General features: G+C 37.5%; 1 protein-coding gene across 3 annotated transcripts in view; it reads right to left on the reverse strand.

The window, feature by feature from the left end:
• Positions 1-19,067, reverse strand: part of YEATS2 (YEATS domain containing 2) — a 1,703,429-nt gene that overhangs the window by 660,154 nt on the left and 1,024,208 nt on the right. The window lies entirely within an intron of this gene.

Here is a 19,067-nt window from a genome sequence, read left to right on the forward strand (position 1 = left end):
TGTGTAAGTTCATTTAAGGAGAGAGATTCCATTGGTGTTAGGTTATAAAACCTTCCTTTCTTACTATTATTATTAAATAAATGATAATACTGATTTTCACAGATCCTTAAAAAGCATTCTACATGTGACGGCATAATCGGCGTAAAGACACTTCTATTTTTATATCGTCTGACTTCCTGCTGTGCATTATTAGTATCAGTTAGTGCCAAATAACAACTTAAGACTCAAGCTTCTACAAAATAGTCTTAGATCAATCAATGTAGCTGTTAGTGTAGCTGGAACTGCTGGTATAAAATTGAGTCCTCGATTTAAGACACTGATAGCAGATGTATCCAATGTATGAGAAGAATAATTAAAAAGCAAGCTAGGAGTCAGTTCTTTCTTCTTCTGCTTTGCGTGAACTGATCCGCTGAGTATTTCCTCTTGCGGGAGTCCCTGTCGTTTCTGATATGGTAAAAAAGTTGCCGATACTGGTTGTACAATAGAAGTGTTCTTAGGGATAGCTCCCGCAGCTTGAGCTGATAGGTGGTTAGTGAATGCTTCTTGATTAGGGGGGGGTGTGTCAACAATAGTAGTATCATTGTTGTGAGCTCCCAAGGAAGTAGTCGCTGATATATCCTTGTTAAACATGGATGCTGGCACCTGAGGCAATGGTTGAGCCACAGAGCGAGAATCAGCGGTTGATAACAGTCCATTATTATTATTATTAGATGTTTCTGACCGTTGTAATGGAGACGAAGAATGAGATGCCTGATGTCTGGGCCAAATAAATACTTGGCCCTTTTGAAAGTCATTATAGTCACGTAATAATTTCTTCTGTTTAGTAATCCTAAGTCTGTCACTAAACGCATTCACTTGAGAAAATACATGACTGATTTTATCTAAACAGTGTTCGGAAGTGAAGCGTTCTATTATTTGTTTATGAATCATGTCCGTTTTATTTCTTAAGTCTGTTTCTAAAGGTAGAAAATAATTTAACATTAATTTAGCATAGCTAAATCCCAGTTCTATATTCAAGTCCTGCCACTGTTTGAGTAGTTCAGGGTGTGAGTCCCCATAGGTAGGCATGCAGAACACCCGCATGCCTCTGGGGACTATCTTAAAGTGTACACATGCTTCCAGGTGTAGCCTTTGCCAGGCATATTTTTGCAGTTGGTATAAATTGTCCTCTAAAGATTTTAATAAGGGATAAAAGTCAGAAAGGTTCTCACCATTTATATTAGAACGAGTTTGTCCAGTTTCACTCATAAGATCCAGAGACAATAAAGGGTTCTTATCCAGGTGTATAAGACCATTCCATGATATCGATGCTTCCCTCGGCTCCAGATTATGTAGAGTAACAGGCTCCATCGTGTGCTGGGACCGCCAACCAAAAAGAAGAACAGCAAAATGTGGGGAAAGTAGTCAGCATCCCTGCTGGAATGTTTTCTTCTCCAAAAACTTCGAAACAGCCAAACGTAAAAAGTGAGATACCAACCACGATAGATGTTATCAAAATTCACAACGTATAACACATGCAGTTGTTCAGAGTAATTCCAAAGGCTTGTAGTATATCCAAAAAGATTTTATTCGAAAGAACAAAAAATGAGCGCTTCCGCGTGGTCTATCCACGCTTCATCAGATAATCATTTTTAAAAACAGCTGTTGTGCATTTATATGTGCGCTAAGCGCGGGAAAATAATTAATGATTTAATTAATAATTTTCGCAGGAGGAACCAGTGGTAAGAAAGAAATCGAGTAATTGCACCGTTGGACATTCCCCAGCGCAACCGGTGACGTCATCTCCACGCTCGGAGTTCCGGAGTCATGGTGGCAAGAGGACGACCGCTGAGGGGGAAGCAGAAGGGCTTAACCACGGGCGCTCGTTAAACAAGGATGAAAATGGTTCCATTTCGCATCCAAAATCTGCAAAAAGGGACATTAATACGGGAAACAACAGTGACCGTTCCTCTAGAATTGGGCAAACATCTAAAGGTACTGTTCAAACACATCCGCACACCTCCGGTGATGCGGAAATACGATTTAATAATGAATTACAGTTGAATGATGGTTTTGATACTAAATATAAGGACATTATTGAGAAAGTATACACATTTGATAATATGGTGGACAATTCCCAATGCGGCGACATGCATATTGAAACAAACCAAACTGTTAAAGATTTTGATATGTCCTTGAGAGACAAATTATTTCTCTTTGAAAAAACGCTGTACAAATATAAATGTTTAGAGATTGACAACAATTATTTACACCAATGCTTGATTTGTAAAATAGTCCCACAAGGACTTAGGTTTTACAAATACCCTTTTGGTATTCAATATACAGAGAATGTCTTAAATGATTTGCAAGCATTTTTTGATGACTGTGGTTTTACTTTAATGTCGAAGTTGATTAAGTATAACGAAGTGAAATTAAAGAAACTTTTAAATGAAGTGAATGAATGTCAGAAAGAGATAACTAGTGACTTGTTATTTGAAGAATATGTTAATTTATACAAAAACATTTTAAAGAGAGTAGAAGTTAAGGTAGGAAAAGTACACTTAAGGAAACAGGGTAAATTGTCTAGAGACAAAGCACAGTATAGGAAAGGGAATAGCTATCCCCTACCATTTCAGAAACCCAGAAAAGACCAGGGCAACCAGTTTAATAGACCTACAAATGGGTCTAACAGAAATGTAGGAGTTAATAAAAGGGTGGAATTCCAGGATTTTCAGGAAGGGTTCCAAAACAGAAACAACCACTTGGATGAGTTGGATTCCTTTCATTTGGAAGCTGACAATTTTTTAGGTCCTCGCAGATCAGAAAGGATAGCCAACAAACAAAGAAACCCCTCGGATCCAGGACCACAGGAATTGACCAATGGGACGGATTTAGTGTGGAGAGCCAGAGGGAGGAGGGGGAGATAGAAGAAATAGTTTACGATTCAAATGGCATTACACAAACATACAAAGGTTACAAAATACACAATTACACCAACATGGCAGTGGAAAAGGAACATTTTGACTTGTTTTCCAAGGGGTTTAAATTTGTGAAAACAACACATGGTGACTTGGCAAATATATTACTGGAATTGAAAATATTCCTACGGAAATTAAATTTGCAGGTTGCTTGCAAACATCACAAAACAGATAGCTTCCAAGGCATTGCACACAGTGACTACACAGAAACATTGAAGAGAAGTAGTATTTACAACCCCCCACTACACCCTGTGATTGGGTCTTTCGAGTGTATAGTTATGAATGATATTTATGACACATTCGAACCAACAAAAAGGTTGAATAGAACAAATAACTTAGATGAAAGAGAATTTATTTTATTTGAAAAATTAAGAAAGGAGAGAAACCTAAGATTCATGCAACCAGATAAGGGTGGGGGTATGGTCATTTTCAACCAGGAAGCATATAATAATGTTTTAACAGATATATTATTGGATCAAACTACATACACCACTGTATCCATGAACGAAATACAAATAGCATATAGAAGAATAGACAGTTGGCTGGAAGAATATTTAATTGAAAACAGAATTAGAAGGGACACATACGATTTTTTGAAACAAACCCATCCCTATATACCAAAAATGTTCGCAATACCAAAGATACACAAGAACATTTTAAAACCACCCTTCCGCCCTATTGTTTCTGCCAAAAAATCAAAAACTCAGCCTTTGTCTGTGTTCATTGACCAGCAACTAAAAGATATTGTCAAAATACAGACACATCTGGTGCAAGATTCCTGGGATTTTTTAGGTAAAATAACCAATGAATTATGGTCAGAGACTGTCAGGATGGTGACCATTGATGTGAAAGAACTTTTTACATGTATTCCCAGAAGACAAGGGTTTGAATTTTTTGAAAACAGTGTTTATAAACACTCTAATTTAAACCTTGACAGGAAAAAACTATTGTTAGAATTAACTGAAATAGTCTTAGACAACAACTTTATTACATTTCAAGGAGAATACTATAAACAGATCACAGGTGTGGCCATGGGGGCAGCTTGTGCCCCCTTATACGCAAATCTGGTCCTTCTTGCATGGGAGGAAGAGTTCATTTTCAAGGGACCTTATCAAAGAAATATAAAAATATATCTCCGTTTTTTGGATGACATTTTTATATTATGGGAAGAAGTCACCATAGGGGACTTAAAAGAATTTATGACATACATTAATCAAACTACTTCCTTCCTGTCCTTTACTTATGAAATTGAAAACAAGGGTATAAATTATTTGGATATAGCCTTGAGTAAGGAAAGTGCTGGTTTCAAATCAAATATTTTTCGAAAAAACACATGGTGTAATAGTTATTTACATTTCAATAGCCAGCATCCTATACACCAAAAGAAAAGTATCATCAAAGGGCAGGCAGTTAGAATTGCCAGAATGACCTCCCAACATCAGGATTTACGAAAAGAGTTCTCATTTTTATTGGAAAAATTTTTGGAAAGGGGTTATCCCAAACAGTTGGTTGTGGAGATTCTGGAACAAGTATACAAAGGATGGGGTACAAAATTCAAACCCCTTTTAGGTAACAAATTTACCCCTAATGAGAAAAGGGTTGACATTGGTGATGACTTCAGGGGAGCTTGTATAGTGGAATACAATGGATTCTCTGACCATTTCATAAACATTATTAAAAGCAACTGGTCCATTTTTAAAACCAACAAGGAGATATACCAGACAGTTGGAGAAAAACCAAGATTTATATACAAGACAGCCACAAATCTTAAAAGATTTTTTGAAATGGAAAATATTAAACAGGAACCTAAGGAAGGTACCAAAAGATGTGGTAATTGTCGGCAATGTAGTTACATTAATCCGAATGTGGGACTCAAACTGGAAAATGGTTTAAAAAGTAGAATTGCCTTTTGTAAGGGCAACTGCAGGAGTAAAATGCTGGTGTATTTAGCTACCTGTTCCAAATGCCCTGCTTTCTATGTGGGGAAGACCGAAAGGTCCCTCAGAGAAAGGATTTACGAACACATGTATAATATCAGTAAGAGAAAAGAGACCAGTGCCTTATTCAAACATTCTACGGACTGTGTAGGATTTACTGATTTTAAGTTTGGGATTTTGGAACATGTTACACCGGATCCAAGGGGAGGTGATACCAAAAATTTTTTGCTACAGAAAGAGATTAGGTGGCAGTTGAGGTTGAGAGCAAATATCCCCCCCGGGCTTAATGAGTATACAAACATCAAGGCCATTTTAGTAGAAAAAGCCTCGAATGTATAAATAAATAAAAGGCAAGGTATTGGGGGTTTACACAATTAATAAACACATTTAGGGTTTTTTATGGGCTCAACACAACAAATGTTTAAAATATGCACAACTACATGTTTTGTTCTGTTTACATATCAATGTGTTTTAAGATATCTTTCATTAAGCAAACACAATGTTATATTTTTTAACAACAGGTTTAAAGAAATGATTATGTTTATTGGTTTTAGAATGAAATGTGTATTTTTACAAGTCAACAATATAACAACATTCACTTCAGTTTTTAATTATTTAATTAATAACTTTTTAAACTTTTCTTTTTTATTAATGAATTAATTATTTATGTATTTATGTAATTTATATAACACAACATCATTTTATTCAATATATATAAATGTTCTATAAAATATATATACTATCAACTAAGCGACATAGTAGAACACAACATATATATGGTAATTTAATTTAATGTACAAAACAGGTATATGCTTCATTTTATACATTTTTATTAATTTATACAGCAAAACAAGCATTTTTTAATAAATAGGCATGAAATTTAATGTCGATTGACACATGGAAAGCACTAATGCACTTTAATGATTTTGATTCCCAACAGTAATATTTATCCAAGGGAAACTGTGCTGGATTGTTAAAAGCATATTTAACAAACGGAACACACAATAGAAATTAATGTATACAGCTTTAAAAATTTTATATGAACCTGGTTAATTAGTTGATTGATTAATTGTTTCAAATAGTATAAAAATCATTGGCACCACATATTGATTATTCTGAAGAAGTCTGCATTCGGCAGATGAAAGCGCTAGATCGTTGTTTTGTGTTTTAACTATTTTGTTCATTAAAGTACTGAGGTCTGTTTACACGGAGTTGCATCTTTTGTTGGGTATACTTGAGCTTATTTTTGGTGTTTCTACAAAATAGTCTTAGATCAATCAATGTAGCTGTTAGTGTAGCTGGAACTGCTGGTATAAAATTGAGTCCTCGATTTAAGACACTGATAGCAGATGTATCCAATGTATGAGAAGAATAATTAAAAAGCAAGCTAGGAGTCAGTTCTTTCTTCTTCTGCTTTGCGTGAACTGATCCGCTGAGTATTTCCTCTTGCGGGAGTCCCTGCTGTGAGACCGCCCTCTTGCTTGCTGTATAAACTGTCGTTTCTGATATGGTAAAAAAGTTGCCGATACTGGTTGTACAATAGAAGTGTTCTTAGGGATAGCTCCCGCAGCTTGAGCCGATAGGTGGTTAGTGAATGCTTCTTGATTGGGGGGGGTGTGTCAACAATAGTAGTATCATTGTTGTGAGCTCCCAAGGAAGTAGTCGCTGATATATCCTTGTTAAACATGGATGCTGGCACCTGAGGCAATGGTTGAGCCACAGAGCGAGAATCAGCGGTTGATAACAGTCCATTATTATTATTATTAGATGTTTCTGACCGTTGTAATGGAGACGAAGAATGAGATGCCTGATGTCTGGGCCAAATAAATACTTGGCCCTTTTGAAAGTCATTATAGTCACGTAATAATTTCTTCTGTTTAGTAATCCTAAGTCTGTCACTAAACGCATTCACTTGAGAAAATACATGACTGATTTTATCTAAACAGTGTTCGGAAGTGAAGCGTTCTATTATTTGTTTATGAATCATGTCCGTTTATTTCTTAAGTCTGTTTCTAAAGGTAGAAAATAATTTAACATTAATTTAGCATAGCTAAATCCCAGTTCTATATTCAAGTCCTGCCACTGTTTGAGTAGTTCAGGGTGTGAGTCCCCATAGGTAGGCATGCAGAACACCCGCATGCCTCTGGGGACTATCTTAAAGTGTACACATGCTTCCAGGTGTAGCCTTTGCCAGGCATATTTTTGCAGTTGGTATAAATTGTCCTCTAAAGATTTTAATAAGGGATAAAAGTCAGAAAGGTTCTCACCATTTATATTAGAACGAGTTTGTCCAGTTTCACTCATAAGATCCAGAGACAATAAAGGGTTCTTATCCAGGTGTATAAGACCATTCCATGATATCGATGCTTCCCTCGGCTCCAGATTATGTAGAGTAACAGGCTCCATCGTGTGCTGGGACCGCCAACCAAAAAGAAGAACAGCAAAATGTGGGGAAAGTAGTCAGCATCCCTGCTGGAATGTTTTCTTCTCCAAAAACTTCGAAACAGCCAAACGTAAAAAGTGAGATACCAACCACGATAGATGTTATCAAAATTCACAACATATAGCACATGCAGTTGTTCAGAGTAATTCCAAAGGCTTGTAGTATATCCAAAAAGATTTTATTCGAGAGAACAAAAAATGAGCGCTTTCGCGTGGTCTATCCACGCTTCATCAGATAATGATTTTTAAAACAGCTGTTGTGCATTTATATGTGCGCTAAGCGCGGGAAACTAATTAATTAAAATAAATAAATTCATTTTAAAAGTTCATATTATATAGTCATTGTTTAAAACACAGATATAAATTCATTTCTACTATATATGTATATAAATGCCTGATGCTTATAAGAAATATACACATGTAAAAAATATATATAGTAAATACATGAACTTACAAAATGTCACGATACTGTAATTTCAGTCTATATCTATCTGATTAACAAAACAAATCACTGTGATGTGTTTGTAGAACATACCAAAAAATTATTATATTAAATTGATGGATATATATTATATATTGCCTATATATGAAATGCAATAATTGATGCTGATCCTTTTATTAATTTATTTGTTATGCATTATATATGTAGACAACCATATTTTCAAAAATAGAAAAAATATATATGTATATAAGAAATTCTTCTTTAAATAAATATGTCTTATTCATGTTGTATTTATATTTTATTTATTTATTTATTTATTTTTATTTCAGTTTGATTACCGGGGAAGTCCACTGGGTCAAGAAGAACCCATTTTCAGTGGAGGCCCGGGGAGAAAAGCTCCAAAGGCAGTACAACCAATGCAATGTTTAAGAAATACAAAACATAATACAACAGCAAGAAAACAAAGTAATACACTGCAAATTCCAATTACAATAGACAGTACACACAGTAAGAATATTTTAAAATGCATATTTACAATAGAAAGTAGACACAGTAAGAACATTGAAGATGCAAATTTGCAATACACTGCAAAATTTTTCTGCTAACTATTCAATATTGTCATCATACAGTGAAGTTAGATCCTGCTAAAAACAAAGCTAGAGTTTGAGTGAATAAAGGTGCAGGAGTATGGGGGCTTAGTCTAGGGGAATCTTGGGATTAAGTAGGGTGAAAGCAAGAACATTTCCATTTTGAAGATAGGTGTGAGAAGAGTTGGGTTTTGAAGTTGTCTGAGTTTGGTATGGTTCTAAGAGAAGGGGGGAGAGAGTTCCATTTCCTACCTAGAGAGAAGGATAGAAGATGTTGACCAGCGGGATGTTTTGGTCTGGGGATGGAGATTAAATTTTGGTGTTCAGATCTTAGAGATCGGTTGGGAATGTAAGGGGGGAGGATGTTGGATAGAGCAGGGCATTTTTCTGGGTAGAATATTAATCTATGAGTGGTTGTAAGTTGGAGATAGTCGAGGTGGTTTGGGAGTTCTAGCCAGTTTAAAGATTGAAGGGAGAGGCAGTGGTGGGTTGAGTTTTTGGATTTGGTGGCGAATTTAGAGATTTTATTATAGCAAGCTTCAAGTTTGGAGGTGAGGAGGCAGACAGATTAGTAAGGAGAGGGGCTCCATAAAGTAGAGAGGGTAGGAGGAAGCAGGTAGCTAAGGTTTGCCTGGAGGATTTGGAAATAAATATATTATTCCTGTAGAGCATGCCAAGTTTTGGTGGGTCTTTTTTATATTTTGTTGAATGTGGAGGTCAAATTTAAGATGTTCGTCTATGGTTATGCCAAGTAGTTTAGCATAGGGGACCACTTCAATTGGAGTGTTAGCTTTGCTGAGGATGTTGAAAGAGTTTTTGTCCAAGGAAGAAGTCTTGGAAGGGAGGAAAATTAGTATTTTGGATTTATTGGAGTTGAGGGAGAGGTGGTTTTGGTGCATCCAGTTTTCTGTAATGGAAAAAGCTGTTTGAGTTTTAGAGAGAAGTTCAGTAAAGCTGGGGGCAGCGCAGACTAAGGTAGAGTCATCAGCATATTGGATGACTGAAGTGTCAGGGAGAGCAGTGTGAAGGTTGTTTATGAAGATGTTGAAAAGTAAGGGACCGAGAATGGATCCCTGAGGGACGCCAGTAGGAGTTGGTAAGAAGGAGGAGGTAGAGTTCTTCCATCTGACAGCCTGGGATCTGTCAGAGAGGTAGCTGGAGAACCAGGCAAGAGTATTAGTGGAAAGGTTAAGGTTGGAGAGGTGGCAGAGTAGATGTGAATGGGAGATGGTATCAAAGGCTTTGGAGAGGTCCAGCAGAACAGTGGATACTAGAAGTCCGGAATCTCTGGCTTGATTAACTGTTTCTAAGAAGGAAAGTAGGGCAGTTATAGTGCTGTGTCCTGGACGGAAACCGTGTTGGGTGGGTGTAAGTAGCTGATTCTCTGTTAAGTAGGGTAAGAGTTGGCGGTGGACACATTTCTCAAGGATTTTGGATATAGGAGAGAGTAGGGCTATAGGGCGGAAGTTAGAAGTAGAATTGTTTTTACCTCCTTTATGAAGTGGTAGAATGTAGGCAGAACGCCAGAGTTTGGGAATGTATGACTCTTAAGGATCTGTTAATCAGGATGCTAATTGGAAGAGCTATTCCTTGACTGCGTGTTTGAGGAAGGAGGGGGGATGTTGTCGGGGGCGTTGGAACAAGGTTTTAGTTTGGTTAAGAGCTTTTTTATAAAAGTTGTGGAAACTGGTTTGAATTGAAACATAGGGTGACAGTCCTTTGGAGAGTTTAGGAGGTTGGAGAGGTTGTTATCAGGGAATGTTTTGGTTAGTTTGGCTATAGAGTCAGTAAAGAAAGTGTTGAAGAGTGAGCTTAGTTCATTGTCATTTAAACTAGGGTCAGGGCAGGGGTTATTTTGTGACCCAGGATGGAGAAGAGAGTTTACAGATTTCCAGAAATGTTTGGGGTTGTTAAGATTAGAAGACTGAAGTTTGTTGTAGTAGTTTTTTTTGTCTCTGATTATTAGTTTTTTTACTTGGTTGGAGTTGGGTATATTGGAGCAAGGCATAAGGCTGTTTGCTTTTCTGATAAAGCCTCCAAGATTTGTCTCTGAGTTGCATGGTTTGTTTAGTCTCTTTGGTCAGCCAAGGAGCAGAATTGGCCTTGATTCGTTTATTTCTAAGGGGGGCTAGAGAGTTGAGAGTATTTAGGAAGATGGAGTTAAAATGTTCTACGGCATTGTCGGTGACAGAGTTTGAAGGGTTTGCCAGTTGATTTCTTTGAATATGTTGGAGAAGATTATGGGGTTGAAGTTGCTAAGGTTACGAGTTTGGATATAATTATGTAGGAATTGAGAGGGGTTAGCAGAGCGATGAATGAAGGCAGGTTGATGGTCACTAAAGGAGTCAGGGATAGTTCCAGATAGAGAGATTTTGTTAGGGTGGGAGACTAATATCCAATCTAAGATGGAGCCAGGGGGGTGTTTTTTGTTGGGCCTGGTTATAGAATGGATTAATTGAGAGAAGTTGAAAAGGTTGATAGCTAGGGTGGGGGAAGGTGAGTTGATTTTGTTCCAATCAATGTTGACGTCTCCTAGAATAAGTGTTTCATATTTTATTTCAGATGAGGCCCAGTGGAGAATATTCTCTAGGGTTGAAGTGTTGTCGCCAGGGGAGATGTATAAAGAAATTATACAGATATTTTTATGTTTATTGAGCTGGAGCAGACAAGCAGTGATTTCAGTATTTTGAATAGAGGGGTTGAGATTTGCAGGGGGATTATGGAGAGAAGGTTAGAGTAGATAATGGCAGAGCCTCCACCTTTTTTGTTTAGTCGGTCACTCCTAAGGATGTTGAAGCCAGGAGGAAGGATTTCTGAGTCAGAGATATGGGGTTTTAGCCAGGTCTCAGAGACGGCTAAGATGTCAGGTTGGTTGTGGTTAATCCAGGCGTGAACATGGTGAAGTTTGTTGTTTAGGCTTTGGGCGTTAATAGTGAAGACCTTAAGGGTGGTAGGAGAGGTTTTAGGAGTAGAGGGAGTGGGAGGGAGAGGTGTATTTGAAGTGTGGGAGGAGGGAGAAGGAGGGAAGGAGTTGTTAGTACTGAAGCAGGGGCCAGGATTAGGGTGGATGTCTCCAGATAAGGCTAGGAAATTATATGGGAAAACTTTAAGTCTTTTAGGTTTGGAGAGTAAGAAGTTGTTTGGGGTTGGTGGAAATGTAAGAGCGAGGCTTTTTGTAGAGGAGGAGAATATTTTGATATGGAAGAGGTGTAGTAGGTTTATTGGGATAAGGCAGGGGGAAATGGAGTGGAAGTGAGTGAGTGTAGGAGGATGTGGGTGGGAGAAAGTGAGGAGTGAAAAGTAGCCAGGTAAGGGTGAGTTATTGAGCAGTAAGATGTAGTGTGATAGAGGGAAGAAGACAAATGAGAAGAGAGAAGGGAAGTCTGAGGAAATGAGAGTTTGGGAGAACATGATTGAAATGGGTGGGGAAAAGGATGTAGAAAAGATGTAGTTGGAATAGTGCGAGTTAGGAGAGAAATGAAAGAAGAGTGGAAGGAAGATATCAAGTAGGAGAGGAGAGTGTAGGGTTAAGTGTAGTGAGAAGTGGGAGGAGTAGGAGAGGTTGGAGAAAAGAAAGCAGGGTTTAGATTGGTTAATTAAAGTAGGAAGTAGAGGGGGAGGAAAGAGTCTAATAGGTGGAAAAGAATGTAGGGAGGAGCTAGTGATGTATAAATGTGGGCGTTGGGGGGTGGAATTTGGGGCAGGGTAGGGGAGCGGAGTGAGCCCGGAAGGGCGACGGAGGGAAGAGCCAGAGGAGGTGAGAAAAGCAGAAGACAATCAGTTACAAGAGAGTATTTAGAAGGTAAGTTTAACAGGTTTATCAGAGTTGTGAAGGTAAGAAATGTAGGAGAAGGAGCGGAGGGAGGGTACTGAGATGAGCAGAGAAATTGGGATAGAGTGAAAAATGCTAAGGAGAAGGACAGAGGGAGAGGAAAAGACTTCAGACAGGGAGTAGAGGAGGGCTGAGTAAAGGAAGGGAAGGCTGAGAGTTCAGGGCAGCAGAGGGGAGAGCAGAGGAAAGGTGGTAGAGGACTGAAGAAGGGGAGGTACTGGAGGAAAGGGGAACAAATAGAGAGTGCAGTAGGAGGTAGTGGCTGCTGGCTAGTCTGGCAGGGAAGCGTACTGCGACCTAGTAGTACCAACTATTATAGTGCAGAGCTACAACAGTACACATACTTTCTTGTAATCTTGTGGAGGGAGGACTCAGGGAACAGAAGGCCTTACAATTTCCAGTTAAGTTCGTTGGAGTAGGCTTTCAGTCAGACAGCACAGGAGCTTATATTCAGCAGGTTAGGGCAGGGTGGGCAGGGGCCCAAGCTGTAAAAATAGAAAAAAAAAACAGGGAAAGAAGAGTGGTGTAAGCATTAGAATGGCATAAGTAATGTAAGAGACAGTGTCAGGCATTCAGAAGGTTATTGTATTCAAATTAAATGCAAAGTGCGAATAAGCTAAGATAACCAAGAGACAAAAGGTAAACACAGTCAAGCAGTCATGGCGTTATATAAAAACAATAATTCATCTGTATGTGTCAAACAGGGAAAGAAGAGTGGTTTAAGCATTAGAATGGCATAAGTAATGTAAGAGACAGTGTCAGGCATTCAGAAGGTTATTGTATTCAAATTAAATGCAAAGTGCGAATAAGCTAAGATAACCAAGAGACAAAAGGTAAACACAGTCAAGCAGTCATGGCGTTATATAAAAACAATAATTCATCTGTATGTGTCAAACATAATGTAAAATTATTTATACAAATGTATTAAAATGTTATGCTGAAATGTACTTCATGTGTATGTGTGAATGTAAAATATTGTAAATACCTATACATTCGCAGTTCAGTATTATAAAATACAATAAATAAATGTACACATATCTGAAACGTATTATTTTCTATTCTGTAATACAGGCTTAATAGATAGGTAGTTATTAATGCCTGGGGATATATGTGCACCTAGCTTTAGTATCCAATTTAGCTCAGCTAGAGCTAAATCGTTCTCTGGGTCGCCACCTCTACCGTTTTGTGGTATTATTTGCAAGACTCTGAAGCAAAATGAATGAGTGGTGTGTGTGGCAATATGCTTAGCTAGTGCGTTAGTTTCCACAGCCTTTCGTATATCATATAAATGGTTGTATATACGCTCTTGAAGTTTCCTCTTAGTTAACCCTACATAAAATGCCTGGCAGGCTATGCATGTAGCAAGGTAAATTAAATTACGTGTGTGGCAGTTGGCACAGAACTTGGGTATAAAGACATAATCAGTATTAGGATGTTTAAAGGGTTGTGTTTCTGTTATATATTGACATCTGTTACATTTGTGACAAGGGAAAGTACCTTTGGTCATTTGTTTAATAATGTTTTTTCCATTGTTTTCTCCATCCAACATAATATTATGATCACCACATAAGATTCTTTTAAGATTCCTACTGTTTTTATATAAGAATCTGGGATGTTTGCCTATGATATCTCTAGTATGTGGATCAATAGTTAAGATTTTCCAATTATCCTGAATTATTTGTTGTATATTCTTGATATCGCTAGTATGTGTGATAGTATATTTTATACAATTTTCAGCTCTGTCATTCCTTTTATAATTGTTAAATAAGTATTTGTTATATGTAATATAACGACTATCATTCCCAAAAGATATTCTGTCTCCCAAAACTTCTCTTCTGATGTTATTAACCATTTTTGTATCATAGCCTCTATTAATAAATAGGGTCTCCATAGAATCTGCTTCTTGTAATAAATCTTCAGTTTTAGTACAAAGTCTTAATATCCTTGTGAACTGACTTTTGACTATGCCATAGTAAGTGTGTCTCGGGTGCATGCTGTCAAACGTCAAAATTGCGTTTTTCCAAATTGGTTTCCTATAAAGAGTAGAGGTAATATTACCCTCTGGTGTTAAAGTAAGTGTTACATCAAGGTAATTTATTTCCTTTGTTGAAGTTTCTTTTGTGAATTTTAAAAATGTAGTGGTGGTTTCTAAATATTCCAGAAATGGTTTCAAATAGTTCTAAAGTGCCCTCCCTGATGATTATTATGTCGTCCACAAAACGCTTGTAAAACTTGACACATTTGTATTTGTCATTACTAAATAAATATAACTTTTCCCACCATAACACTACCAAGTTGGCGTAAGTATTTGCACAGGGGGTGCCCATGGCTACCCCCCATTTTTGCAAATAATAGACATCGCCAAACATAAAGATGTTATTTGTGAGCACTAATTCTAATAGCTGACAGAGTCTGAAGAAGCCTATTTATGTTAAGGCAAAAGCACTCAGTCGTTTGATTTTATGGATTTACATTAAATGGTGACTCATTTATTGCTCCATGGTTTGTGATATATTTTTTTTCAAGTTTTATAGTATTTGTTGCCTTTTTGCAAGTCTCTACATAAGTACTGAAATATAACTCAGAGTGAAAAACAAACATCCATCTGTAACTATCAGGAATTTTCTCAGGGCATAGTCAGCTCAGCAGAAAACTAGAAAGTCTGAATCCAAAATGTTCATTTATCTCTCAGCATGAATGGAATATAGGATAAGCACGAAGAAGTAGTGTGCTATACTTCCACATGCTGCTGGAGAAGGAGCCTTGAAAGTACTTATTTTCTACCTCTTTTAAAGAGCAGACAGATAAAAACAGCAGCAATAAGAAAAAAGTTACTGTAAGCCCAGTAAGAGTTTGCCATTAATTTACCATTTACAAGGACACGGGATGATAAAGAAACCACATATGCTTACACTACTAAAATGAAGAATTCAATCTAACAGTACATTTGGAAGGTTTCTTGATTATTATTAAGGGACAGAAGACTTTGTGGTATAAGCAGAAGTGTAGCTAGGATGGTGTGGTGGGGCAAATGTCCTAGGTGCAAAATGATAGGGGGCATGACTGCGTCTGCAGTGCATTACCAGCATTCATTAAATGCCAATATTACATTTTTGGTTTGAACTGAAGCAGTTTAGTGGTCTGTTTGACAAAAAAAAAATGTTCTTTAATATTTTTTTTTTTTTTGCATTTGAAGTCTGAAGTGAAGTGCTTTAGCACTCTTTTGTGGCATAAACTAAGCACAGTTTTTTTTTTGCTCCTTGACTTGAGTGTAGAGTGGAAAGAAAGCATCAGGCTTGCTTCTTGCATGAAGAATGCAGTTTGGGGAACAGAGCCTTTGCCACTCAAAGACTTGGAGGAGATTACTGAGCACCAGATTAGCTATCTACACTTTTGGGTATAAGATAACAGAAAGTACAAGTTATTATCGAAATATATGGATTTATGTAGGGCAAGAGAGTGAAACCATTTTAAGGTATACAAGTCTGGAAAGTAAGAAAGAAAAGAAAAAAAATATTTTGTAAATGACTGAAGCAAAGAAAGGTAATAGCTGTGCAAATTCTAATGGGTTTAACACCTAAACTCTCTCACATAAAGCAGAAAACAACCTCTGAATGCAGCCGATCTGTGTGTTAAGACCTTAAAAAGTCAACAGTTTTACCAATACAAAGGTCAAGGCACTAAAAGGGTATATGCAACTGGTGCATTTATCACATTTATAGCAGATAGCATGGCCTGGTGTAACATCATTATGAAGAATTCATTCAAATAGGTTTGAGAAACACCCATTATTGACTAATGCTGTACAAAAATAAAACAATTTGATCAGATTCAGCTGAGCTGGGTGTATAAGAACAAAGAAAACTTAAAGTCATGCCAGTTCAACAACCTAACATAAGAAGCTGTGTGTGTGAAGTAATCAAAGCATTTATAATGTACAGAAGCAGTAGAGTCGAGACATAAATATGCATAGTCAAAGAGACAATGATTCAGATGCTCACCGCAACAGTTTTATACACGTTCACACTGAAAAGTTCAAGGAAAACAATGCTGTGCACAGTGATGCAGGATCATAAAGATGACTTAGTTACATCTGCACAAAAATTATCAGAATTTTTTCATCATACAGGCAATTACTTGGAGCTATAGTTACTCCAAAAGTATGCTACTGACAATGGTATGTGGCAAAGGAAATGCTCCATTACAAATTCAAATCCACTAAACCTACTGTGTCATAATTCATAAATCATAGGGACTCATGGTCATGCCTAACAGTTCAAGGACAGTCAACATCTCACATGTGTTAAGTGTTATTCTAAATACCATAAGGTCATCAAGCTAAAATATACTTGATTACCAAATGTGACAACATTGCTAAAGTCAATTTTTCATGGTTTTTAAGTCAAGAAATCTACGTTTCTTCATAACAGAGGGCATACCAACACAATAAAACTTCACCAAGATGACCACTGACTGAGAAACAAAGCTGAAAAACAGGTAACTGCCGAAATCATCCAGTAAAAGAAATCATTATATTTTAAACTAAATTCTGCATGTTATCAAAGAAAAACATCTTAGAGAAACAAAGATAAAATGAAGAAAAATCGGAGAAGAGAAAGTTGTGCTGGATAAGAACTCAGTAAAGAAACAGTGGGCAACAGGCCAGTGCTGTTACAGATGTAAGTTATGGCCTCCAAATACTATGAATAGAAAATTTCTCAGATATACTCACAGGTCTTTAAAATAAGTGGGATCATACAGTAGTACACAGAATTAAAACAGAAGAGAATGAGAAAATAGAGAAAGCAATGGCGGATTAAATGTAACCTGGAGCAGTTTTTAAGCTATGACCCCTTCCCACACACACTTTTTGAAGGGACCTCTCAAAAATATACGTTCTCCGGAATTCATCTTCCTGATTTATGACCATTTGAACTACTATCATTATAATCTACTGATGTCCATACCCATCAATAACAGACTCTTGACTGTGTGCATCTAAATGTCTGTGGTAAAAATGTTCACAGTAAACTATTTCAACCTGCTTTACACAAATGACCACCACCTGTAAATTCATACTAAAGACTTATAACTTGATCATAACAATAGGGTAAGTAATTCTCATCGACTGACAGCCCCTGTACACATAGGAATCATAGCCCCACTGTTGACTTTAAAGTTTTTATATGTTTGACTGTGGTAAAAAATAAAAATCACAAACACAGTAACATATTTCAAGTTCGTTCTGACAAACACATAGCGGCCTAAGTATTCCAACTTATGATATACAAATGCACATCAGTCTTCTAAAGCCAGACTGTTGCAACTGAAACCACAAGAAGGTAAGTTACTTTCACCCACAAGCAATCTTCACCATCCACCCCAGCAGTAGTGGCGGACACTCCTTTCTATTCCCACTGTCATATACTTTCCCCCTAAAAAAAGAAATTATGTACTCACCATAACATTCCATGTGAGCTGTTCCATCTCGCCTTCATTCTTCACTGATGGGTTCAGAGCCGATTCGGCCGACTAGCAAGCTCAAAGTTCTTCAGTAGCTCGAGACCCAACCCCTTATCCCACAAAGCACTGCTGGAATTACCTCAGATCTTGTTTGCTGCGTACCATATAGAAGTACAACAATTATTCTGCCTAGGAATGAAGACACACACAAAAACCAGGATGGAGACAGCCTCCTGGTCAACTGCCAGCCAGGAGGGGGAAGGAGGGAGGGACGTGAGAATGAAGGTGAGATGGAACAATTCACATGGAACGTTATGGTGAGTACATAACTTCTTTATGTGAAGTTGTTCAATCTTGCCATTCATTCTTCACTGATGGGTAGTGTCCCTAGCACCCTGATCTTGGGTGGCTCACGGGAGTACATTCTTTAGAACCATAGAACCAAATGAAGCCCTGTCCCTGGAGGCCTTATTCACTTTGTAATGAGTTATAAAAGTGTGAGGTTTAGACCATGTGGCTGCTGCACAGATGTTGTCCAAAGGTAATTTGGCTTGAAAGGCTGAAGAGGTAGAAACTGCTCTGGTTGAATGACCCTTCACCTTACTAGACAAGGGCATATTATGAAAAGAATATGTGTAAGTGATACAATCAGACAGCCACTTAGACAGGGTTGTTTTGGCAACTGGTTTACCTTTCCTGGCCTCAGAAAAAGACACAAAAAGCTGATCTGATTTCCTAATGTCTTGTTCTGTCTAAATAAAATCTAAGTTGTCTGTGAACATCGAGTTTGTGCAACATATATTCCAATTTATTGGTGTGATTAGGGAAGAAAACGGGCAACTCAATGACTTGACTGATGTTAATCTCAGAACATACTTTAGGCAAAAAGGATGGATTTGTACTGAGATACACTCAGCATGGAAAACCATATAAGGGGGCTTGAAGCTCTGACACTCTGCGGGCTGAAGTGATGGCTACTAGGAAGATAGTTTTCCACGATAGAAATTTTAGTTCACAAGATGAAGTAGGCTCAGAAGGAGGAAGAATGATGCGAGATAACATAAAATTCAAATTCCAGGGAGAGTAAGGTGTCTTCATTGGAGGCCTCATGTGAAAAGAACCTTTTAGAAAAGCCTTAGACAATTGGTGAGCCATAATATTCAATCCATCGATCCCTAGATGGAAATTAGTTATAGCAGCTAATTGTACTCGCACCGTAGTAGCCGCTGCTCCTTTGTTGAAAATTTCTGTCAGGAATTGTAAAATAGAAGACTTGGTAAGGGTCAATGTTATGGGAAGAAGCCCAAATGGAGAATCTCTTCCACTTACTACGATACAATTTTCTAGTGGAAGGTTTATGGGAAGCCAACAAAATTTGACTAATGTCATGGGAAAGACTATAAAGCC

This window comes from Protopterus annectens, chromosome 4.part1, assembly GCF_019279795.1.
Source record: "Protopterus annectens isolate FY-2018-M chromosome 4.part1, PAN1.0, whole genome shotgun sequence".
NCBI lineage: Eukaryota > Metazoa > Chordata > Ceratodontiformes > Protopteridae > Protopterus > Protopterus annectens.